The following is a 25,165-nucleotide window of genomic DNA, read 5'->3' on the forward strand; positions in this document are numbered from 1 at the left end:
TTAATTGCCCTCTCTGGCACAGTGAACTAGGCTCTTGTGAATTCTTTTGTGAGCTTCAGCATTAAACAGGAGGTTTAAAAACTCACTGTCACACTCTCTGATCTTCACAGTGATATGAAATAACTTATATCAATTACATGCAGTTACTCAATCAGTTCTCCAAAAATGAATTTACTTTAATTATCCTCACTGGGATTGTGAAAAAGGCTCTGTAAATTCTTTGTGTGCTCAGGCATCAGAGTTGTACAAGAGCTGACAGGGTTTCCTACCTCACTTCATGGAAAAGCAGGTCTGGTCAAACCATCTCTCACTCCATGTGTTTAGTCTCACTTGTACTTACCTATCAGTTTGATCATCCCCAGTGAGGAAAATCAAACCACATTCTTGCCTCTATGCAGGAGAAATGAGGGCTCAGACACCCCTGGTTGCATTGGGCACCTGACTCTGATGTGAGGAACAGACGAGTTCATGAATGCTACCCTATTCCCATCCATTGATCCCTAATCATTTCAATGAGAAAAATAGAAAAAGAACGTCTACTCCACACATTCATCAACTGACAGGAACAGTATCTATTGCCAATGAATCCACTCAACAGTAGGGCTATGAGAATGTGCGAGGCCTTAGCAGGTCACAGGGCTTGTCTCTGCTTCAGCTAAGGCACAAGGGATAATGTCAGATTTGTATATCCACAGAAACAAGGACACACAGAACATTCTCAATTGATTGCTATAACGGCCACACAGGGAAAGCCTGTGTTGTTGGTTTGAAAGACAGAAGACCAAAGTGTTGGGCTGAAGAGATAACAGGGGTTAAGGCCCTTGCCTTGCACTCAGCTGACCCCACTTTGTTCTCAAGGCACCACCGAGTATGACTACTAAGCAGAGAGCCAGGAGTACGTTCTGAGCACTGCTAGGTATGGCCCCCAAAACAAAAGAGTAACATCAAAGGGGGTGTTACTTGTATTATACTCTCCTCCATTTTATATTTGTCTTTCGTTCTTAAAAAAAATAAAGCAACAAACTCTTGCCTAGTTGATCTGGACTGTACTCGATTGCACATAGGCAAACAATCTTCTCATCAAACGTCAATAACAATGCTTTCAGAACATTTTGTAGTTATGAAACTAGAAACCAAATTAGAAGATGTTACCAGGGCTTGCCCCATCGTGTGGGACTGTTGGTATGCTAGGATAATTACGGGCTGAAGTAAGGTGCTCTTGTCTTCAGTGAAGGGGGAAGTGTATATGTGGACTAAATGTACAATGTAAGTAAAATACTTATTTTATGCACATACCAAAACATAAAAGTTTCCAATATCACCTAGCATTTATAAACATCTTATAATAGCAATTTGCTTAATTGAGCATGGAGTAACTTAAATGGTGGCCTGAGCTACCCACTGCTCTAGTTTGCCTCCACATTGTACCATGGGGTCCTCTATTCCTATCAACCTTTGATTCAATGTAGGGGAGGAAACCCACCATTCCCCCACCCCCATTTTATTAAACATCATGGTATACAAAGTTGTTCATGACACATTTGTTACAGGCATTCAATATTCCAACCCCAATCCCATCACAAATTTGACCTTCCCTCCACCCTTGTCCCATTTTCTCAACTACCTCTCAAGTCTGGCCCTGTAGCAGGCCCCAAATATGTTTTATGTTATTTGTTATCACTAAATGAATAATGGAAGCATTAAAGAATATTTCACTGAAAATTTGTGAAAATCATTATATTTCACCATGGGGATATTAAGTCTTTGTCTGAGGGGGTTAACTATACTGTTGTTGCTAGCTGAACCTTCTATGTTTTTGATAACTGAGCTTAGTCAGCTTCTATATTACATTTCCATCGAATCTGCTGTGCTCCTACTGCAACGCTGGAGAGTTTGGAGATGTGGCTCTAGAAAATCCAGAATATTTCACCAGTCAGTTAGCTTCTATGGCAGTGGTGGTGAAATATGGGTGTGTCTGCCAAGGCTTCCTGAAGTACAGCAGCAAGCAGGGAAGTAGGACTCACTGTTTCCATAGTCACCAACCAAGCCTCCTCTCTTAGCTTCTACATGACTTACCACGAAGTCATCTCCTGATAGAGTCTTGCCACCTGAGATAGGGTCTTGTTTTTAAAACCCTCCATGAAAGAGAGAAGGAAAGAAATCAAGGAGGGAGGAAGAAGATGAGAAAGGGAAGTAGTGGGGGAAGAGGGCTCAGGGCTTAGGTTATACTGATGTGGGAATATGGTATAGTTATACAAGCAAAGCACACACTCAACAACACTGAAAACTTGAATTCTAAGCTTCAAAAGTTAAAAAAAAACTTTGTAATATGCACGTGAGGTGGCAGGTAGGCGGTGGGAGGGTGGAACATGGGGACACTGGTAGACGTAAGCTGGCACTCGTAATGGAATTGGTGTTGAAATATGCTTAAAACTCAACTATCAATAACTTTGTAAACCACAGTTCTTTAATTAAATAAAAATAAGAGTACAGAATAAAAAATCCTCCAAAACCCATGAAACTTCTACACCCCATTGGAAAGAGCCCTATCCCGTTATTCTCACTACTCCAGAACTGCCACCAAACTTGTAGGAATAGAATCTTGGAAACATCCCAAGCTTCTAAAGCCAGCCCCTGTGTTAGTATTGCTCCTACACCTTTGGAGAGCAACCCAGGGGAGCAGCCCTCTCTCCCCTCTGAAACTCCCTCTGACCAAAAAACTGCCTTTCAGTGGGTGGTGGCTGACATCCCTATAACTTTAGCTGTCTTTTAATTCCTCTTGTGGGTGAGCTGCTGGAGCCTGCACAGGGCAGGGAGAGGAGTTCCTGTGCCCACACCTTGTGTCATTCAAAGGAGGTGTCTACCCACTTACTGACTTTTGTCTTCCTCTAATTTTAATTTCTCCTTTAGCTTTCTCACAAAGGCTTTTTATCTCTTTTTTATGTTGTTTTATTTTTATAAAGTTGTTCATAATAATTGATTCCATTCAATATTCCAACATCAATCCTACCTTCATAGCACCTTCCCAGCACCATTATTTTGAATTTTCCTCCATCGCCCAAGCCTGCCCAAAGGAATATCCTAAAAACTTTATTTCGTATTGCTTTTTATGAATACTTCACTAAAAATAATTCAAAGAAGATTCCTTAGAGAAAGTGTGTGAAGATTATTGTATTTCACCTTGGAGCCATTAAGCCCTTTTATAAGCGATTACTAATATGTTTTTACAGGTTGAGCCTTCTGTGCTAATATATATTCTTACAGCAAATATTTTGATCCAGATCTGTTGTCTTCTGCTTTACATCCCACATCAAGTGTGGTGTGCTACTCTTGGTATATCAGTGGTGCAGAGTATGAGATGTTATACTCCAGGAATTCTAAAATTTTAAATATAGTGATAGAGCTGGAATTTAAGTTTTAACTGGATGGTGACTCTGGGATCCAGAGGCTTCTCTGAAATCTGTTGCTTCTACTGAGATTTATCTATGATCTCTGGATCAAGGCGGTTCATGAGCTTATATGACACCAAAGGCAGTTCCCTGCGTGACTGCCAGGCTCCTGGAAGAAAAGAGGGATGGGGGAGGTTTCCCATTTCCAACTCCTTGAGAGTCTGAAGATTTTGGTCATAAACTCTGCACACCTGGGTTTTTCTAGCAGACTCGGTCTCATGCGTGAGGCTTCTCCTGAGCCTCTGGAGATCATCTGTGGGCACGGCGGTGATTTGGGTTCTGAAAATTTATGGCTCCCCTGGCTTTGTTGGGGTGGGTGGTCAACTCGTTCCCCTCCGGGCTGACCCAGATGAGGCTCAGCCTGGTGCAGTGTCTGGAAGTATCTCTACAGCTTGTTGTTCTCTTCCAAGATTTATTTATTTTTTAAAATCTTTCTTGATCCTGCAAAACACCAATGATTCGGCCTGTGAATGTGCTTCCTGGAGTAAATTTCACAAAGTGAAGGGATTTGCCATTGGGCTATCAGCAAATTCCTCCCCAAACCTCTGCTAAAATTTTCACAAGTTGAAATTTCCTCCCTTGCAATACTCCTTATTCCAAGTGACACATCAAGTTCAAAGTTGACACCCTCTCTCCACAACATCAAACAGGCAGTGAGAGTTGAAACTCATCCCAGCAGCAACATGCTAATTTCTGGGTTGGTGTCCTTGGATTTCCAGAACCTGATCTTGCTCCTGTGTCACCTTTCGATGGAATAGAACCCCACAGGCCTGTTCTGTCTTTTCCTCTGCCATTCTCAACCGCTGGCCTCCATCCATGCCACTTTACATGTCCAGATCATTTTTCCTGATGAAAAAATTCAATTCAATATCAACAGTGACAGTATGCAGAGCTTGGGTTAATGGAGGCCTTGTCTTGACAAACATTAAACTTAAATGAAACTGCCCAACTCTGCTAAGAAAACCCCAAAATACTAACCAGTCCAACTTGTTTTTTTCAAATTCTTTGTATTTTTCCCTCACTCTTAACTTTTGTTCTATCCCTCAAAACTCCAGCTCAGTTTAAATTCACAAGCCTAAAGCTTTCACTTTTACAAGGAATAAAACCACATAGCTAACTCTGTCATTCACTCTGACAAATATTCCCTTATGCCTAACCTCCCAATCCCCACCAACTGTACATATCTTGGTCACCATTGTTTTCATCCAATCCTACAGCATTCACGCATGCCAGGCCTGTTTCTCTCTAGTAATAGCATCCAGGCCATCCCATATTTCTCCTAGTTAACTGATTATGCTACTTAACTGATTATTCTAACTTAACTGATTATGCTAACATATTTCTTCTCCTTAATCGATTATGCTAATTTAAGGATTATGCTAACCATAATCCTTAACTTGCTTATCTAACATCTGGGCAGCAACTGCTGTTGAAGAGCTACATGATAGAGAGAGACATGAAGGAGGCAAATGGACAACCAAAGAGTTAGTCCTACTTATCTCTCTCTTTTTTTTTGACTCTCAGCATCATTTTTTTAAAAAAAAATTATTAGTGAAACACCATAGGTACAGTTGTAGACTTACAAATTTTTGTGCTTGGATTTCAATTATACAATGATCGAATACCCATCCCTCCACCATTGCCCATTTTCCACCACCAAGGGTCCCAGTATCCCTCCCTCCCACCATCCCCCCCCCATCCCACTCTAACTCTGTGGCAGGGCATTCCCTTTTGTTCTCTCTCTCTCTCTCTCTCTCTCTCTCTCTCTCTCCCTCTCTCTCTCTCTCTTTGCTTTTTTGGGTCACACCTGGCGATGCACAGGAGTTACTCCTGTTCATGCACTCAGGAATTACTCCTGGCGGTGCTCAGGGGGGTGGGGGGGACCATATGGGATGCTGGGAATTGAACCTAGGCAAGGCAAATGCCCTACCTGCTGTGCTATTGCTCCAGCCCCTGTTCTCTCTCTTTTTGGGTATTGTGGTTTGCAAAAGAGACATTGAATGGCAATCATGTTTGGTCTATAGTCTACTTTCAGCATGCGTCTCCCATTATACTGAAAACAGGACTCTATTGTCACTTGCCTTTGCAATGCCTTCTGTTCAGCTAGCATAGAATCTGCACTCTTTTTTCACATCATTCCTGAACTTGTCATCCCAACTTCTCCAGTAACAATTGTTGAGTTAATTTAGTACAGTGGAAAATATGTCTCTGTTTCTGCCCAGATTCATACATAAGGAGCTGAAACAGTCCCCAGACGAACAATTTACAAATCAAGATAAGTAGGTTGAGAGACAAATGATTAAACCAACATGTTAAACAATCGAAGCATATTTGGTCTCTGGGATATTTGATAACTTAAATTTCTAAAGCTGCTTAGCCAAAGTAAATATTAGGTTATTTCAGACCCAAATGTTGTAACCTGAAGCCATAGCATTGTGTTTTGGTAAAAGCTTAGAGAATTCATTGGAATGGATGCATATGTATTAAATTTAAAAGATTAATAAGTTGAAATCTATGTTAACAAATAGGTATTAGAGCTTCCTATAAGAGTCCCATGAAAAAGTCTGAAGACTTTCTCACTCCTCTGATCCTTAAAAAGCCTCCAGCCTCAGGACTTTTGATGCATTTACTTATACTCTGCCTTAACTGAATCAAAGGGAGGAGGAAGAGAAAGGGACTTAAAAATACAAGCTTCAGCTCCCCTGGAGGGCGCGGCAACGCAGCTCAGTGGAGGGCGGAGGCGTGGGCGCCAAGATGCCCAAGAGGAAGGTGAGCATGTCGAGGGTGCGGCTAAAGAGGGGCCCAAGAGGAGATCGGCCAGGCTGTCCCCTAAACCCGTGCCTGCCAAAGTGGAGGCGAAGCCCAAAAACGCTGCAGCGAAGGATAAATCTTCAGACAAGAAAGAGCAAGAAAACGGGAAGCAGGGAACCGAAGGGAAGCGGGCTGACGTGGTTACCCGGAATGGAAGGAAGACCTGCCTGCTGAGAACAGAGAGACCAAGCCCCAGGAGAGTCCCGCCTCTGACGCCACAGGAGAGAGAAGGCACTTCTGAGAGATGCCGGGTTCCACATGCACCAGTGCGCCTGTCTCCCTTCTTGTACAATCCAGAGGAATATTCTTATCAACCCTTTTGTAAATGCAAGTTTTTTAGTAGCTCTAGAAACATTTTGAAGAAGGAGGGAATCCCGCCTCATCCCATTTTGTAAGTGTAAATGCTTTTTTTTAAGAGGTGCTGGTTGTTTATTTTTGGGTACAACCAGAAAATAGTGGGATTATTGAATATGGGAAACTTTGATGCGTGGGGTGTCAACATTCCAAAGGTGGAGGGCAGTTTTTATAGCCTATGTCTGCAAACCACGTGGAATTGCGGTTTGGAGTTCCAGGCGTGCATTAAGAGGTATCAGCATTTTCGGTTACTCTGTCCCTGTGCTGAGTTTGGTAGAAATGTTTCCTCAAGAAAACCACTCCTTGCTCCTGGCTTTCCCTGTCAGAATTTCACGAGTTCAGTGTCCTATCATTGGTCCTGGTTATCTAGTTTCCCTAGTAATTTTGTTCCCGTGCTGTGCAAAATAAAAGAATTTGCGATTTGCGTTTGTAGAATACATGATACTAAATTGTGAATTCGTAGGAATTATGATGTAACAGCTGAACATTCATTTGAAGATACTGGTACTTGATAACCAGGTCAAAAAATGTGTCTCTAAATTGTAGGGTGGAAAGTCAGTGGTCACTGGACACCACTTAGAAAGGAATCACAACTCCCTTTTTCTGATTCTTGGTATGTACATTGAAAATTGTGCACAAATTGAAATGTCTGCGTACTGATTCTCAAACCAACCAAGAAAAACTTAGGAAAGAAAAAAAAAATACAAGCTTCTAAAGTGTCCTGTTTGGTGTTCACTGGGAAAATAATTCAGTAACCAGTTTTTTCAAGCTCAACTGTAGCTAAGTCTCTCTACTAAATAAAAATTTTATTATTGAAATAACTATGTCATGCCAGATCTTAAGTCAAATTTAGCTGTGGCTTTAAGAAAATGAAAAAAAGGGTGAAGAAATATTGTTTGTGGCAATATATTAAATAACATATATTAAATAAGTGCATTGTGAGACAAGACGTGGCAAAAGTCAAACTTTCAGAATTCTCATTTGGTAGAGGGGGTGAGGGGAAATAAATACGGAAGATCTTAGAATTCTACGTAATTTTATAATACTTTCTCCTATATAGGGAATCAGACGTATTTTTATTTCATGAGAAGAACTGTAACTTTAAAGATGCTCAATCTTCTTCATATTTAATATAAGTAGTGATATGGAAACCATAGACTGACGTTCTGCAAATTTCTGGGTGTTCCAGAAGTTATATGTAGCTACTCATTATTTTTTTTTCTTTCTGGGTCACACTCGGGGAAGTTCAGGGGTTATTCCTGGCTCTGCACTCAGTAATTACTCCTGGAGGTGCTCAAGGGACCACCATATGGGATGCAGGGAATCGAACCCAGGTCAGCTGCGTGCAAGGCAAACACCCTATCCACTGTGCTATGGCTTCAGCCCCGACGCAATAACTTAATGACTGACTTACAATTTAGAGACAAGTAGTTCCTTCCATTTTATCTGAAGAAAGAATCATTCTGATATCTTTTTGTTGTTGATGTTGTTTTGGAACATTTTATTTCTTTCTATTGATAAGCAATTGTGTGGATGTACTACCTTCAGATAGTGTTGTATGGCTTGCTTTTTTACAAAAGATCCTTTGGAAACCCTTGCCAACACCTGGGTTCATTCGTTCAAAACATCGTTATGAGCAATAGCACAGCGGGGACGGCGTTTGCCTGGCACGTGGCCCACCGGATTCGAGTCCCAGCATCCCATATGGTTCCCTGAGCACCGCCAGGGGGTGATTCCTGAGTGCAGAGCCAGGAGGAACCCCTGTGCATGGTTTCTGTTTCTAGGAAGCATCCGTCCACTCATGAGGAGGTGGGGCACAAGCGTAGGGCGGACGCTGCGGGCCGCGGCAAGGGGCGTGGGCCTTCCCGGCCCCCTCCCCACGCTCCCCGCTCCCCTGGCTCTCTGCCCGGTTTCTTCACTCAGGCCAGACCCTGTGGCTTGGGCAAGTGTCCGGGGTTTAGCTAGACCCTTTGCAGCCCGGGCCCTCGAGGGCCGCCGCCTGCAAGGACACGCGCACTCAGGGACTGAGCGGCCGCCCGCAGGCGCTGCGCCTGGCTCCCGCTGCTCATTTCCAGCCCCGGGAGAGAACCGCGGAGCGGGGGTCCAGAGAGCGGCTGCGCTTCAGGGTCATGAACAACGCGACAACCCCCTCTTCCCCCGTTAGCCTGTGAGCATCTCACAGGCGGCACCTGCGGACGCGCAGTACGACGGAGGGGTGGGGGGGGGCGGGGACCCGGCCGGCGGTGGGGCCCCTCATTCTGATATCTTTGTATAAGAAAATATATTTAAAAATAATAACAAATGGCAAGGAGGTCTTGGACAAAACAATGGTACTCTTAAAAAAGTTGGCAATTTATTTTTGGGAGATAAATTTTCTACGGCTTCACAATTCACACTGTCCTCCAGTTGTTCATTGTTTTGCTTGAGCGGGTCCAGTAACGGCTCCATTTTTTTTTTTTTGAGACTTGTTACTGTGTTTGGCATATTGAATACGTGATGGGTAGTTTGCCAGGCCTGGAGTTTGGTGCCACTGCCACTTGTACCTGGACCTTATTGCTGACTTCTAAAAATGGCCAGAGTTCCTAGGGGGTGGGTGGAGGGATGGGCACCTACCCCCATCTGGAGCAACCCAGAGGAAACCGCCTATTGCAAAGTCCAGGGCCATCTCTATCTCCTTAGCAAGTTGCTAGGGTCCGAGGTTGTTTATGAGTCTGGGATGTGCCGGCCACATCGCCTCCCGAGGCGTCTCCCGGCTCAGAGCAGCGCGGCTGGAGGCGGCCACATCCCTGGGCTCGCGGGGACCCGCGGCCGAAGTGCCGCTCCGACGCCGTGGGCACCTTTCCCCCTCTCCGCTGCCTGTCCCTCGCGGGTTTCCCCAGCTGTCCAGGCGCTGCGACTGTGAGCCACGCCCAAGCACGTCAGAGCCGGTCGCAGCATCCACGTAGCGCTGGGGGGTAGGGTGGGGGGGGGGGGATTCCAGGCTTGGCTCCCTTCAGGGCTAGGGGTTCTAGGCCCCCCATCAGGACAAAGCATACACTTAACCATCTCTGTACCTGTTTCCTGCCTTTTGGAGGAGGGAATGTGAACGCATGGATCTGACATCCAATAAACTATACTGTGAGGTTTGTGCTGAGTCACATTTTCCTTTTCTGCTTTTGAGGAGTTTGATTTGATTGTTTGGTGAGGAAGGGTCACAGCCAGCTGTGTTCAGGGCTTACTCCTGACTGGGCCCAGGGATTATTCCTGACACTGCTCTAGGAACCACAGAGGGTGCCTGAGATGAAACCTGGGTCAGCCTCGTACAAGGTCAATGCCTTACCCCTATATTATTTCTGCAGCCCTAAAGATTAAATTTTCAAAGATGGTTAACCTCAGGAGAAAAGCATGAAAATTTGCTGTTTTTTTTTTTTTCATATTTTGGGATGCACGAAAGCAGAATGAAGACTGGAAGAAGTGACCAGGACAGACACTTTTTTTTCCTTTTACAAAAGAAATTCCCGTCTCCCAAAGAGGAATTGAAAGAGCTATGCTTGGAGTATCACGTTTCACTCAAATGAGAGAAAGAATCCTGAGTTCAGACCTCCCTCTAAGAGTCAAGAATCAGGGACCAGGGACTCTGTCTCCTTTGCCAAGGCATCGAAAATCAGATGGACTGGACATGTAATGAGATTTGGAGAGGACCCCTGGACTAGAGTCATTAGGCTTCCATGTGGAAGTTCTTCTCTGATGGCAGGGGCCCAAGTCCTCCAGGACCCTGAGCACATAGGAGAAGATGACCTCATCTAAGCCACTGAGGTCAGCCTCTGGGAGGTGCATCTGGACAAAGGCGAGGAGGGCTGTGCTCACGATCCTCTCCAGCTCCATGATCTCGCTTCTGCTCCGTTGTCGGGTGTTGCAGTGACTTGTCCTGCGCCATGCAGCTCTCATTCCCCCCAGCCCCACCAAGGAGATAAAAGGCGGAACCCAGAGCAGTTCTCCTGCCCCAGCGCCTGGCTCTCCTCACCAGGGCCCCTTGGAGGGGGCGGGTTGAGTTTCCCTCCCCGCCCTGAGCAGAGCCCCGGCAGCCAAAGACCTCCAGAACCAGCCACAGCCATCCTGAGACCACTCTCCACACGTCCGAACAAGCCTCATGCATGAAGGAACTGGCAGAGGAACCCAGGCATATGGGTCTCGGGCTGAGATCTCCAAGCCTGCTTGGATCTGGACTGGGCCTTCTACACCCATTTCCCCCATCTTCCAGTAGGTAGGTGTTACACCCACCAGCTGCTGCCGGCGCCAGGTGGTCCCATCAACGGCCAAGACCCAGAGACTATAATACCCAGATCCTGGAAGCAAATGTGGCTGCGTGACATCTTATTACCTCATTTTTACTTTGGAGAACCCTGTAGGCGACCGAAAGTATCCTGCCCGAAGGGCAGAGTCTGGGAAACTTCCCATGTTGTACTCAATATGCTAAATACCAGTAACAATGATAGGTCTCATTCTCCTAGCCCTGAAAGAGCATTGAATGTGGCTCTTCTACAATCTGAGGGCTAGAAAGAAGAAGACATTACTGGTGCCTGCTCGAGGCAATCTATGAACAACAGGATGATTGTGATTGTCATATGTAGGCCTGTCTTAGGATAAGCTTCCCCTTACTCTTGCTTTTTTACTGCAATCCATAGATGGTGATACCTTGTGTCTTTGATTTCATTATTCTACCGGTAGTTTTATTTTTCATTTGATACCTTCCTTGACTTAACTGTTATTTAGAAGCATGTCTTTAAGTTGCCACTTGCTTGATGTTTTTTCCATTTTCTTTCTGGCTGCTGATTTTTAGTCTTCTACCATTGTGAATTTTCTTTAAATGTTCAATATTATTTTAGTCTTAACTTTATTTGTTTGGGGGCCACACCTAGTGGTACTCAGGATTTACTCCTGGCTATCTGCTCAGGAATCACTCTTGGAGGGGCTCTGGGAACCGATGAAATGCCATGCATGGAAAGCAGTCAGCCTCATGCAAGGCAAGCACCCTGCCCACTGATCTCTCTGGCCCATGTTTAATATTTATTAAGCTTATTGGATTATTCTCTTGCATGGCAGAACCTGGCAAGCTACCTGTGGCATATTGGATATGCCAAAAACAGTAACAAGTCTCACAATAGAGATGTTATTGGTGCCTGCTTGAGCAAATCGATGAACAACGAGACGACAGTGATACAGTGCTATTGGATTGTCCTATGTATTACCTTTTGCTGAGAAAGCCCCAAGTGAACTTGAGATGATATACATGTGATTTACTCTGAGGATGGAAGTTTCTGTACATATCTTTTAAAATACTTTACTATCATTGTTTTCCTGTTAATGTGTAGTCTGTTTTTATAAGTAGTGTGTTGAGAGTCCCTACAGCTATTTCGTTGAGGTCTGTATATGAGAGTTTGGTATATTTAGTGTGTCCCTACTGGATGCACATATACTGAGGACTATTGTATCTTCTGGACTGATTGCAGTTCTGGGAATCAAATAATTTTCAAGGCTGTAGTCACACACAAGCACCTTAATCTCTAATCTCTGTAGTATCTTTCTGGCCCAAGATTTTGTATTCTTGTGCTTCCTTTTGCCACACGGAGTATCAGGATAATGTTAGAGAGAAGCGAATAAAGTCTAGATTGTCAATTCACAAATCATCCTTAAATTCCATTTCTACAGGAAAACTTACAAGATTTAGAAGTATATTTACTATATAATATGGAGAAAGTGTGAACAACACTACCTTAATCTTGACTGAAATAGCTTAAAAATTTTATTAATATTACAACTGAAACATAATATATCTAAACATAATATAACTAATCTAAAACATACAATATAATGATGTTTTCATACAATTTGAAAAATAAAAAACAGCACAGAGATTTTGCTTTTTTCAAATTAGGTAAGATTTGATGAGAACATGGTATCCTCAGGTTCCACAGATTCACAGCAGGTTTTACTGGTGACACCATTCTCAGTGAACAAGGTCATGCTGCAGGGACATAATCTGATTTCCACAAAGATGAACATGGCCTTTTTATTCTCCACCCTTTCCTTTTGTTATTGCTTTGTTGAATGAATCAAACACTTGATTGTAATGCTAACACACCTGAGTTGTGGTGTTCTCTAGGGGGTTCACACTTAGCTGCTGAGCTCAAAAGCATGGTGTGACTCTACTGCTGAAGGATATGCCTCAGGCCAAAAATGTTGAATTTTTTGTTGTTCAAGTAGTAGCACTGTAGCACTGTCCTCCCATTGTTCATTTGCTAGGGCACCAGTAACTTCTCAAAACAAATTGTGAGACTTGTTGTCACTGTTTTTGGCATATTGAATTCGTCACGGGTAGCTTTCCAGGCTTTGCCATGTGGGCAAGACACTCTCCGTAGCTTGCTGGGCTCTCCAAGAGAGGCAGAGGAATCCAGGACGGCCATGTGCAAGGCAAATGCCCTACCCGCTGTGCTCTTGCTTCAACCCGTTCAAGTAGTAGGAAATCTAATTGAAAAATTTCCAACAGCACCAAGAAGGGAAAAGGCAAAAAAAAGGAGGTAGGGAGGGGAGGACAAAGGAATCAAGTGCATGAGATGCTACATCAGTTAGGCCATCCACATCTCCTAGAGGTGAGAACATTTGCTAGGATGGAAAGTCTTCATGGTGAAGATGAACAGCAGGAGATGGAAATGGAACCCCAGCTAAGGAACAGTTGTTGGAGACCATACTCTCTGGAGCTGGATAGCAAAATCTCTGTCATCAGAAAAGAAACTCACGTCTGTTTCAGTGACTGAGGAATCCTGTGTCAGTTCTTCTGGGCTACACTGACCCTACTCCAAGCCCCACACTGCATTTGTCCCACCCTGTGTCCAGCAGATTTGACTATCCCTTCCTCCTTATCTACATAACAACTTCAGCCCCAGGTCCTTGAGCTCAGGAGTCAAGGTGCAGTGACTGTTCCATCCTGATTCTAAAGCTCCTGCGAGAGCATGTGGCCCCTGGTTCCTCTCACCTGGGAGAGGCTGCAGGCAGAGATCTTTTCTGTCAACTCTGTGAGACAGTCCCTGAATTCCCATCATTCCTGATACAGCTCAGGTGTGTCAGGATCCAACATAGATGGTAGCTCAGCCCCACTCCTCCATGGTCACCTCTGATTAAGGCATAACCCTGGGACTTCGTCACACCTGATTCTGATTCCCAGGCCCCACTGAGTCATGTCTTCCATCAGCCTCATTCTGGACAGTTTCTCCAGCTCACTTTCCGCCTGACCCACCAGCTCCAAGTCACTCCTGTCCACTGAATCTGTACGCTCTGCTAGACTCAGATGCACGCTCATGCATACTTAAGTTTCCTTACATGTACATTTACTTGTGAACTGAACATCTTTAACCACATTTATTTCTCAGCCACTTTTCTTATTCTTTACTTAAAGGTACACAATATATCTGGAACTTGGGTCACCCCTGGTAGTGCCCAGGGATTGTCCAAGTACAATGCTCAGAAGTCCACATGGCGTCTGAGATTGAATACCGACCTCTGGAATGCCATCATGTGCTCCAAACCTTTAAGCTAATTCCCAACCCCACAATAATTTTGGACCACAGATACTGTGTCATGAGATACTATGCTTACTATGGATCCTGTATAAATATATTGTTAGCAAGGTAGTATGAATTTCAGCCTGTGAACACATTGTTGGAAACTGTAGGATCAGGATCCTAAATTTTGCTTTGTGGCATGAATGTAAAGCATAAATGTAAAGAGGAGTGTGCAGTGTGTGTGTATGTGTGGGGCAGGGGTTGAGTACTGGGGTCCCTGGAGGGTCCCTGGAGTGAGGCACAATCTCCTTCTCTCCCTTCTCTCTAGGCCTGTGGAATCTCTCCCACTCCTCAAGGATTTTTTTAACCCCCCTTTGATCCCTACCAGCACCCCCAGCCCAGGTGCAGAGACCCTGAGACCATGAGAGGGGTGAGGGGGGAACAAGTTTTTCTGGTGGCAGGGCCAGAGTGATAGCATAGTAGGTAGGGCATATACCTTGCATGCGACCAACCTGGGCTCAATCCCTGGCATCCCATATGATCCCCGAGCACCACTAGGAGTAACTCCTGAGAGTAGACCCAGGAGGAACCCCTGGGCATTGCTGGGTGTGACCCCCAAAAAAGCAGGAAAAAAAAAAGAAGTTTTTTCTCCTGGTGGCCCTGAGACATTCACAGCCACACACTTCCCCTGGGAAGAAACTTCCTGGCCAAGTGACATTCTGAGAGGTGAGGGAGGTTCCCCAGCTGGAGGTGTCTCCTAGCAACCCCACACCCTCTGCACATGCTGGGAGGGGTTCCCTGAGGCTATTTGGTTTTCAATAATCTCCAGTAAAGGCCTGTTGACTGTGCCCGGCCTGCCCACACTCTTCCTGCATCCCAGCATGGAATTGCAGGGCACAGAACCCTTGACACAAGGCAGGCAAGTGCCCCAGGGCCCATCCAGGCCCTGAAATGCAAAGCAACCACAGGCCACAGGACAATCACTGTCCTCTGGCACTCACCCCCCCCAGGGCCCAGGACCCAGACCTCTCCCTATCAACCACTTCCTGTCCTGACCTCTGTCTTGCTTCAGAGCACCAAGGACTCCGTGGGCAAAGCCAAATCCACAACAGGTTGTAAGAGTAAGAAATGTTGGTGAAGTTCTGAGAGGTGAGGAAGCTTCCCCTGCAGAAGGAATCGCCCAGACACCCCACACCCTCTGCACGTGCTGAGAGGGGTTCCCCGAGGCACAGTGGTGTCATCCCTGAACCCCACTCAGGTAGCTCACCTCAAGGCCTTTCTCAAAGGTTCTTGAACCAACTGCCTGAGCAAGTGTGATGTTGGCAGCTCTGAGGATGCCCACTGAAGCAGGATACAGACCAGGGGCATCTCTGGGACACCGACAGGGACACTGATCCCCACAGCCTCCCAGGCCCAAGTTATCAATGAAGGGTGAATGCCAGACAGCCTGGGAAACTTCTTTCCCTCTTGCTAAATACCTCTAGGGAACCTGGGGCAAAAGTGGGTGCCAGGCATAAGTGGCATAAAAACAAGAGAGTATTTTGCAATATTCAAATATGCCAACATCATTTTTATAAGGAAAGGGAATCTCCACAAACAAACCTTGCACCCAACAAAACTAAAATAGAAATTCCAAAGAATCAAGCAATATCACTCCTTTTTATTTTCTTTTCTTTTTGGGTCACACCTAGCAATGCTCAGGGGTTACTGCTGGCTCTGCACACAGGAATAACTCCTGGCTGTGCTTGGGAGACCATATGGAGTGCCGGGCATTGAACCCGGCTTGGCCGTGTGCAAGGCAAACACCCTACCTGCTGTACTATTTCTCCAGCCCCCGAATACCACTCCTTTATCTAATAGCTATGAATACAATTTTAACAAGATCATTTGCACCGTTATGTTCATATCAGCCTTATTCATCATAGCCAGGATATGGCTCTTAGAACAGGGCCCAAGTGCCCCTGAGAGAGGGCCGTGTAAGGGAGCGAGGGCACAGAGAGAGGCACACCGTCAGACTGGCATCACCTCAAAGCGCCTGAATACTTCATTAGACTGATGTCTGCTCATTCTTGGGGGCCAGAGTTCTATGAACCTTGCAGGTTACTCTGGTTGGCTTCTTCCTCACCTGGACTTCAAAGCAAGTCTGTCACTGGCCTACTACTGTGGCCACCGCTCCTGCGGGCCCTACCTGGAACCTCTCCTGGGCAGGGCAGAGGCCTAAGGAGGCCGCCCTGACTCCTGACAGGGTCCCTCCCCAGTGACTCATCAGCGCCCCTTCATCCCCAGGCCTGTGTTTTGTTTCTTCATGTCACTGCTCCTGTTGCTGCTGCTGTCCTTGACTGACACCCAGCAGTCTTGGGGCTAATCCTTGGTAAGTCCTCAGGGGTCACTAATGATGGTGCTGGGGGACCACGTGGTGCTGAGTATCACACTTGGGACTCCCACTGCAATGCACACACTTAACTATCTCTCTGCACCTGTTTCTGCCTTTTGGAGGAGGGAATGTGAACTCACAGATCTGACATCCAGTCAACTAGACTGTGAGGTTTGGGCTGAGTCACATTTTCCTTTTTTGCTTTTCAGGAAGAGGGGTGGTTTACATTTAGTTGAGGGGAGGATCACCGTCATCTGTGTTCAGGGCTTACTCTTTCTTGACTCTGTGCCCAGGGATCACTTCTGGCAGTGATCTAGGGACCATAGGGAGTGCCTGAGTTGGAACCTGGGTCAGCCAAGTACAAGGCCAGTGCCTCACCCCCATATTGTTTCTACAACCCTAAATTTTCAAAGATGGTTAACCTCAGAAGAAAGGTAAAGGTAAAGGTAAAGGCCCTCCCGTTGATCGTCGATTTGCTCGAGCGGGCCCAGTAACGTCTCCATTGGAGACTTTGTTGTTACTGTGTCTGGCATATCGAATACTCTCGGTAGCTTGCCGGGCTCTCCGAGAGGGGCGGAGGAATCGAACTCGGGTCGGCCATGTTGGCCGCTTGTAAGGCGGACGCCCTACCCGCTGTGCTATCGCTCCAGCCCACCTCAGAAGAAAAGCATGAAAATTTACTGGGTTTTTGCATATTTGTGGAAGCATGAAGGAAGAATGAGGGAGTGGAAGGAGTGACCAGAATAGAATTCTTTTTTGCCTTTTACAAAAGAAAAAGCTATTTGTGGTAACATTAGGTAACCATGCTATCAAATTTGAGATGTGTAGCAGTCCCCTGTACATTTGAATATATGTAGATAAACATATGTAAGTATATGCATGTACACACCTATGTGTATAGACAGTTTCAGGGTCCCCAACTAAGTTTTCCTCCCGCAATCTCTGCGTTTCCTCTTCACAGTGGTTGCTACACTTCCCAGGAGTGTAAGAATGAGTTTTGCTGTTTGGAACCTGGTACTGACTTGGGTTATTTACATCCTGTGGCTGAGTGAAGCTCTCTAACAATTGGTTCCTCAGATTACAGCCCCAAATCACTCCCCAGACAAGACAGAAAGGATGAGACTGTCACGGGCTCAAGCGCAGGGCTGGCCTGAGGGGGCAGCCGGGAGGGCACTGAGAGGTCTGAGCTCTGGCCAGCACAGGCTCTGCTTGTCCTGCTCCTAAAAAGTTGCTCCTGCGGTACAGAGTGGGACCTAGTGATGCTTTGTTTCTCGCCTGTCCGCTGCCCTGCTCCTTTATGGCCACCTGTGGTCTCTTCTTTAGACCACTTGGAGGGCCTGGGGGACAGGAAAGGGAGGGGACATCAACTAGGGTGGGGGAGAGTGTCCAACCAGGAGGAGCAGCGGGGTGAAAGGTGTTAAAGTGTTATGCATGCAACCGCTCAGGAACTCACTGGGAAACCACAGGGCAGAGGCCCACTTATGGGTGGGAGGCCAGCAAAGGGTGGAAGGAAGTGAACCCGGGGGAGGGAAGGAAATGAGGTGAAGAATTCTGTGCTGAAACATTGTATACCCGAAACCCAACTTTGTCAGTTCCTAGGGACTAAATAAAATTGTCACTGTCACTGTCCTCCCGTTGTTCATCGATTTGCTTGTGCCCAGTAACACCTCCTTTGTGAGACTTGTTACTGTGTTTGGCATATCACGGTTAGCTTGCCAGGCTTTGCCATGTGGTTGAGATACTCTGGGTAGCTTGCTGGGCTCTCCGAGAGGGGCAGAGGAATCGAACCTGGCTTGGCCCAGTTGGCCGCGTGCAAGGCAAACCCCCGACCCGCTCTGCTATCGCTCCAGCGAAGTCAGGCTGACTTACAGATGTTTCAACACAGCCGCCAGGGCAGAGCATTTGTCCTTGTGAGCACTCCTTGCCCTGCGCTGCTTACCGCTTGCTCTGTGAACTTATTCCTAGCAAGGGGCTCCAGGGCAGGAACGCAAGCCGGGCTGCTCCTATTCTCTGCCATTCACTCTGGAGGAAAGAGTTCAGGGTACGGGTTGGACTGAGGGAAGACAGAATGGAAGTGTTCCTGCAGGATCTTCACCTGAACGCATCACCATATCAGACCCTAGATCAGGAGAGTTGGAGGCAGCAGCCATGCTGGGCTGCTGCGTGTGCGCATGCGCACGCGCACACAGACACCCACACACATACATGCACACGCATGCACACGCACACGCACTCATACACACACATGCACATATACACACACTCAGACATACACACGCACACGCACGCACACACACACACCTGCACACACACGCACACGGGCGCACACACTCATAGACACAGAACACACACACACATACACACACACCCAGCCCCATCCCTGGGAGGACACTGCAAGTATTTCCAGGTTGCGGCACCTCTTGGGGGGTGCACGGAGGAACGGAATTTGGAAACTCCGAGGTTGGAGTCAGCAGCCTAGAGGCCTGTCAGAAGATTTTGCGTTCTTGTCAGGTCCGCAGTTCCCCTCAGCGTCCCCTATCACCTCTGGATCCTCGCCTGAGTCCCAGGCCCCGGGGAAATCCCCAGGGCGCGGGCGACAGCTACATTCCCCAATCCGAGGTGCAACACGCGCGCCCAGGAAGCAGGGCTTAGTGCAGGCAGGGGCAGAACCTCCGGGGAGTGGTGGGGTTGGCAGTACTTCAGTACTTCCCCCAGAAGTGCAGAACCTGGGGGGAGGGGCAGAACCTTGTCTGGCTGGGAGGGGGAGGAGAGAGGGAGGAGGGGAGGAGGGGAGGAGAGAAGGGGAGGGCACGGCATGCGGGCTCAGAGGCCAGAGGCTCCTGCCCTGGAGAAGACGAAGGGTGGCAGGGATAGGAAAATCTTGCTTTGTGGGAGGGGGAGGGTGCTTACTCTTGGCTCTACTTAGGGATCACAATTTTTTTAAAAAATTGAATCACAGTGAGATACAGTTACAAACTTTCACGGTTACATTTATGATGAGCACCCATCCCTCCACCCAGTGCATTTTCCACCACCAATGTTCCCAGAATTCTTTTGCGGAACCCTGCTTGCTCGCATGGTTGTCCTTCATCTAGTGTTCTGCCAATCCAATTTAGGATGACTCGAGTGAACAACTTGTAGATGACAGACAATAGGCAGATCGGGCAATAGTTGCCAATGTCATGGATGTCTCCCTTCTTGAACAGTAGTACGGTCCTGCTGGTTTTCCAGTGGGACGGAACCTTGCATTCAGACAGGTAGCGAGTGAAGAGCCGAGCCAGTGTATTGATGAGTACTGACGGTAGGTTCTTCAGGTGTTCAGGTCTGACCTTGTCTGGGCCGGGTGCTGTTTGTTTCTTTACCGACGAAATGGCGTGTTGGATTTCGGAAGGGAGAACATTGGGACCGACATATCCATCCTGTGGAATTTGGTATGTCAGCAAGTGGACATGGCTATCGAAGAGATTTGAGTAGAAGTCATGGATAATCTTCTCCATTGCCGTTCTGGAGGATGTGATGGATCCATCAGGACATCGGAGGGCAGTCATCTTGGTCTTATAGTTGGCGAAGGACAGGCGGGCGTTACGAATACTTTTCCCGGCTTCTGCCGCATCTACCAGTACTTCTGCTCTTCTCTCTTTGAGGTCTTCCTTGATCGCATCTCTGCACTGCTTTGCGAGCTCGGACGTTAGCTTGCGGTTGCCTGAGGCATGCGCCAAACCACGCTGGCGAATTAACTCAAGAGTTTTCGAAGATAGGCGATTTTTTGTGGCTATCTCTCTCTTGGCGTTCCTCGCACATTCATGGATGTGCTGAACCAGTCGATCGTATTCCTCGTCAATGTTGTGAACAATGGCATCTTCCCATGTTGCAGCAATAGTACCAAAGAGTTCCCAGTTGGTGGTCATTCTGGGAGTTCTCTTTTTGAACTTTGCAGCCCTTTCTCCCCGCTCTGTGAAGTAGAATTTTGCATGAAGGAGGCGGTGGTCCGATCCCGTTCGAAATTTTGGGACAACAGCGACATCCGTCAGGCAAAACTGTCGATTGAATATGATGTGGTCTATTTCGTTGTGGAATCGTCCACCGGGAGACTCCCATGTCCATCGTTTAGATTCTGCCTCTGGAACTGTGAATTACCATGAATGGTCTTGGTCGACATGATGAACTCAGACAGTCTCTCACCCTGTTCGTTCCATTCTAGGCCATGGGTCCTGATGTGAAGTTCTTCAGCTGATCTTCTCAGTCCTATCTTGGCATTAAAATCACCCACAATGATCTTGTAGAAGGTGTGGTCTTCTTTATAGAACTTCTCTAGCTCCATGTAGAACTTCTCGATTTCTCTTTCATCATAATGAGATGTTGGTGCATAGACAACGAAGATAGAAACTGCAGGCAGTGAGCCACATCTATTCAAATGTAAACATCCGATTCGGGTTGTTAGACATTCGAATGAATCAATGCTCTTGGCCAAGTTTGTGTTGACAAGGACACCAACGCCTCCAACACCTCTTTTATCTCATGTTCCGAGGAACAATTCTTCTCCAGTGTCGAAAACGGCATGGTGAGATTCGTGCCTTCTTGTCTCAGTCAGACCAATGATGTCGTACTTGATCATTCGCGCTTGTACCATCAGGTCCTCGATGGATGCATCTGAAGCTAGCGTGCGTGCATTGAAAGTACAGACGATCATTTTTGTCTTCCTTCGTTGTGGCAGCCTACATCGGCCTTGAGATTTTGTCGGCCTCTCCTTTCTCATCCTTCTCAGTGCTGCCATGTCGGTGAAGCCGTCAGGGTCAGGTGAATGAGACCAGTTGTAGTTACTGGTTTTGGCATACCGAATACACAACGGATGGCTTGCCAGGCTCTTTCGTGCGGGCGGAATACTCTCGGTAGCTTGCCAGTCTTTCCAAGAGGGATAGAGGCTTTTGGGGCGACCTCTAATCACTCTTGTACGTGTTACCATATTTGAACCCTATCAAATATGGTACGACAATTCCGGAAGATGGGTATTTACTGTCTTATGATGTGTCCGGAAAGCGTCCTGGAGTGTGGCGACGGCTGGGTAGTGGAAGTAGTGTCGAGAGTGGAAGTCTGCCAGTGGTGTATTTATCTGGGTAGGGTGGGTCTCCTGTGCGCAATTCAATCCCTGGGTGGTTGATGGAAGCAGACAGGGTAGGGTAGGGTGGGGCTCCTGATTAGAATCCCTTTGTCACCTGTGGTGGTGGGAGCAAGCAGAGAAGCTCTGTCCCTGGGTCCGCCTAGCCTGGAGTCCAAGGTCTCAGAGAGTTCTGCTTATCTTGTTCTGTGAGTCTTCAGTCGTGCGTGGGTCTCGGCCGGAGCTGCCACGCGGGTCCGGAAAGCGTCCTGGAGTGTGGCGATGGCTGGGTAGTGGAAGTAGTGTCGAGAGTGGAAGTCTGCCAGTGGGGTATTTATCTGGGTAGGGTGGGTCTCCTGTGCGCAATTCCCTGGGTAGTGGAAGTAGTGTCAGCACCATCGACCATATCCACACAATAACCAAGCTCATTGAGGTTTCTCGGGAGTTCAAGATGCCTCTCTGTTTAATGTTCATTGATTTAAAGAAGGCCTTTGATTCTGTTGAGATGGAAGCGGTCATTGAAGCCCTAGCCAATCAGGGCATTCAAGCCCAATACATCAGGATCCTCCGTGAGCTGTATTGCGGATTCACTACCAGGATCTCACCATTCTACAAATAAGTGATTGTTGATGTCAAGAGAGGGGTGCGGCAGGGTGATACCATTTCACCGAAACTCTTCAGTGCCACCTGTGTAAACACACAAAAAATAAAAAGGCCGGCGGTCTGGCCGTTTCCCCACTCCAAGAAGGTCGATGGCGATGGTCAGGTGAAGGAAGGAAACGAGGCCAAGCTAGTTGGTCTTAGTAGCCGTTTATTACATGGAAGAGATGTATGTCATGGAGGCCTCAGGAATCCTCGAGCACGTGCGCCTTTGTTCTCTCCGCTTCTGTCCTCAGCCCCATCTTCCCAGGTTCTCTGATGCACGTGTCCCCCCAGAGAGCCCTGAAATCTCCCTTATATAGATCATAGTACCTCTAAAGGGCGCAATATAATGATGTCATCAAAAGGAGTTACAGAAAGAACATTGAGGCGGTGGCAAACATACATTGTTTCCTTACATCCGCAGGCCAGTAATCCTGGCCTCACCTTTTCACAAACTACAAGCACTTAGATTAGCACAACAAAGACCAGTCTGTTAGAACTTGGAATCTACATCTCCAAAAAAGCAGTCTCATCCAAGCTAGTCAGGACACACAGGAAACTGCTTCTAGGACGTGTTTCTCCTCTCCTTGTCCAACCAACATATAAGCATACATAATATTAATCATTTCGTATGGACACAGTAAGAAATACTTTGAGCTTATAGAATTGCTCTCCTAGGGCCATCTCGATCTCAGACTGCAGTGCTCAGGCCAGATATCTTTCCTATTCCTAGCAGCAGGGCCCTAGTCTTGTCGTTACTTTTGGATCATGACATCATTTGCCTATGATCAAACTCTTAACTTATAGTTAAGAATCGTGGCACCTTGGCCTGGCCCATTGCGATGCCAGGGTAGCACATAACTTACCAGCTTGCCCTGGTTCCATCCAGTCCCACGTCGGGACCCTGCCCTTGGGGTGCTAGGAAGTGAGGGCAACTGAGGCTTAAGTTGAGAAGGCAGATGCCCAGGAGTGAATAATATTCAAAGCCAATCAATTCCTAAGTTACCGAGCATATTAATTAATTGTCTCCCTGTATCCATATAAAAGGACATTGCATTAAAGTAAACTGCTCAAAAGACATAAGGAGAGGAGAAAGACAAATATTAACTTACAGTACAGCTTCAGTGTCTAAGCAGGATGAGACCTTACAAATTGGTTGGGGAAGAGAGCATAGAAGAGGTCACAGACAGACAAAGTAATGGGAGTGACTCGGGAGCACTGTGATGGGTACAATCTGATAAACCCAAGCTCCGTGTACTCCAACAGCCACCCTCGAGAACATCAGGCGACGACTGGAATGGGAAGGAATGGGAGTGAAGATAGATGGTCGGCAACTACACCACCTCCGCTTTGCTGATGACATTGTTTTAATAACACCAAACATCAGCCAAGCCGCACAAATGCTGGCCAACTTTGACCGTGAGTGTGGAAAGGTAGGACTACAGCTGAATCTTACGAAGACAATGTTTATGAGAAACAGCCTTGTTCCTGACGCCCCATTCGCTCTCAATGGAACGACCATCTCCGAATGCAACAGCTATGTGCACTTAGGTCGAGAGGTCAACATGACAAATGACCTGGCACCCGAGCTGCGCAGAAGGAAGAGAGCGGCTTGGAACGCCTTCAAGAACGTCGAAGAAATAGCTAAGAGCATGAAGAACCTCTGGCTCCGGGCACATCTCTTTGATTCCACTGTTCTTCCTGCATTAACATATGCCTCAGAGACCTGGGCCCTACGCAAACAAGATGAGAACACTATTCAGGTCTCCCAAAGAAGAATAGAAAGAGCTATGCTTGGAATATCACGTTTCACTCAAATGAGAGAAAAAAATCCGGAGTTCTGACATCTGTCGACGATCTAGAATCAGGGACGCTGTCTCATTTGCCAAGGTGTCGAAAATCAGATGGGCTGGTCACGTAATGAGATTTAAAGACAACCGCTGGACTGGAGCTGTTACCGACTGGATTCCACGGGATGTCAAAAGACCGCATGGCCGCCCACCTTCCAGATGGTCAGACTTCTTCGTCAAGATCATGAATGATCGGTTTGAGGCCCTTCATGTTCCCGGAACGAACAGATGCCATTGGGCTACACTAGCACGCGACAGGGACAAATGGAGACGTTACTGGCGCCCGCTCGAGCAAATCGACGACTAACGGGAAGTTAAGTGATTAAGTGATTAATGTTCCCAGTATCCCTCCCGCCTCCTCCACCCCACCCCACCCCACCCTATTCCACCCCCACCCCTGCCTCCGTGGCAGGCACATTCCTAATGACTCTCTCTCTATTTGGGGGCATTATGTTTTGCAATTGGGCTGGAGTTGGGCGTTTGCCTTGCATGCCCCTCTTGGAGAGCCCAGCAAGCTACCGCGAGTATCTCGCCCACATGGCATAGCCTGGCAAGCTTCCCGTGACGTATTTGATATGCCAAACACAGTAACAACATGTCTCACATCTCGGATCTGTGATGTTTTGCAATACAGATACTGAGAGGCCATCAATTTTGGTCTTTAGTCAACTTTCAGTACGGATCTTCCACCCCCAGCGATCCCTCCGTCATTAGGGATCACCATAATTGGAGGCGATCGGGGACCCACTGTATCTCTTGGTTTTCTGTAAATTTTATTTTACTGAAGAGCCTGATGTACAACGTCATTGGCAGTTGAGCCACCAGCCAGGCAACCTCCCTCTGGCAGTGTCCCCATGCTATGGGGACACCACTCCCCGCCCCCAGCCCACCCCACCTCTCCCACCGCCCCAGCCCCACCCTTCTGCCCTCTTGACAAGGAGTGGGGGCCATGATGTTGGTCTACTCAGCTCTGAGTTTGTGGTTTAGAAAGAGCTCTCATTTCTCACAGGTGAGCCTGTGGTTTGGAAAGGGAAAGCCATACCACTCTCTAT

At 47.1% G+C, this 25,165-nt stretch overlaps 1 pseudogene; it reads left to right on the top strand.

Annotated features, from left to right (window-relative positions):
- Nucleotides 1-6,203: 6,203 nt before the first annotated feature.
- LOC130034480 (non-histone chromosomal protein HMG-14-like) overlaps nt 6,204-25,165 on the top strand; it is a 60,833-nt pseudogene continuing 41,871 nt past the window's right edge.

Source organism: Sorex fumeus, unplaced genomic scaffold (assembly GCF_029834395.1).
Source record: "Sorex fumeus unplaced genomic scaffold, SorFum_2.1 ptg000061l, whole genome shotgun sequence".
Classification (NCBI taxonomy): Eukaryota; Metazoa; Chordata; class Mammalia; order Eulipotyphla; family Soricidae; genus Sorex; species Sorex fumeus.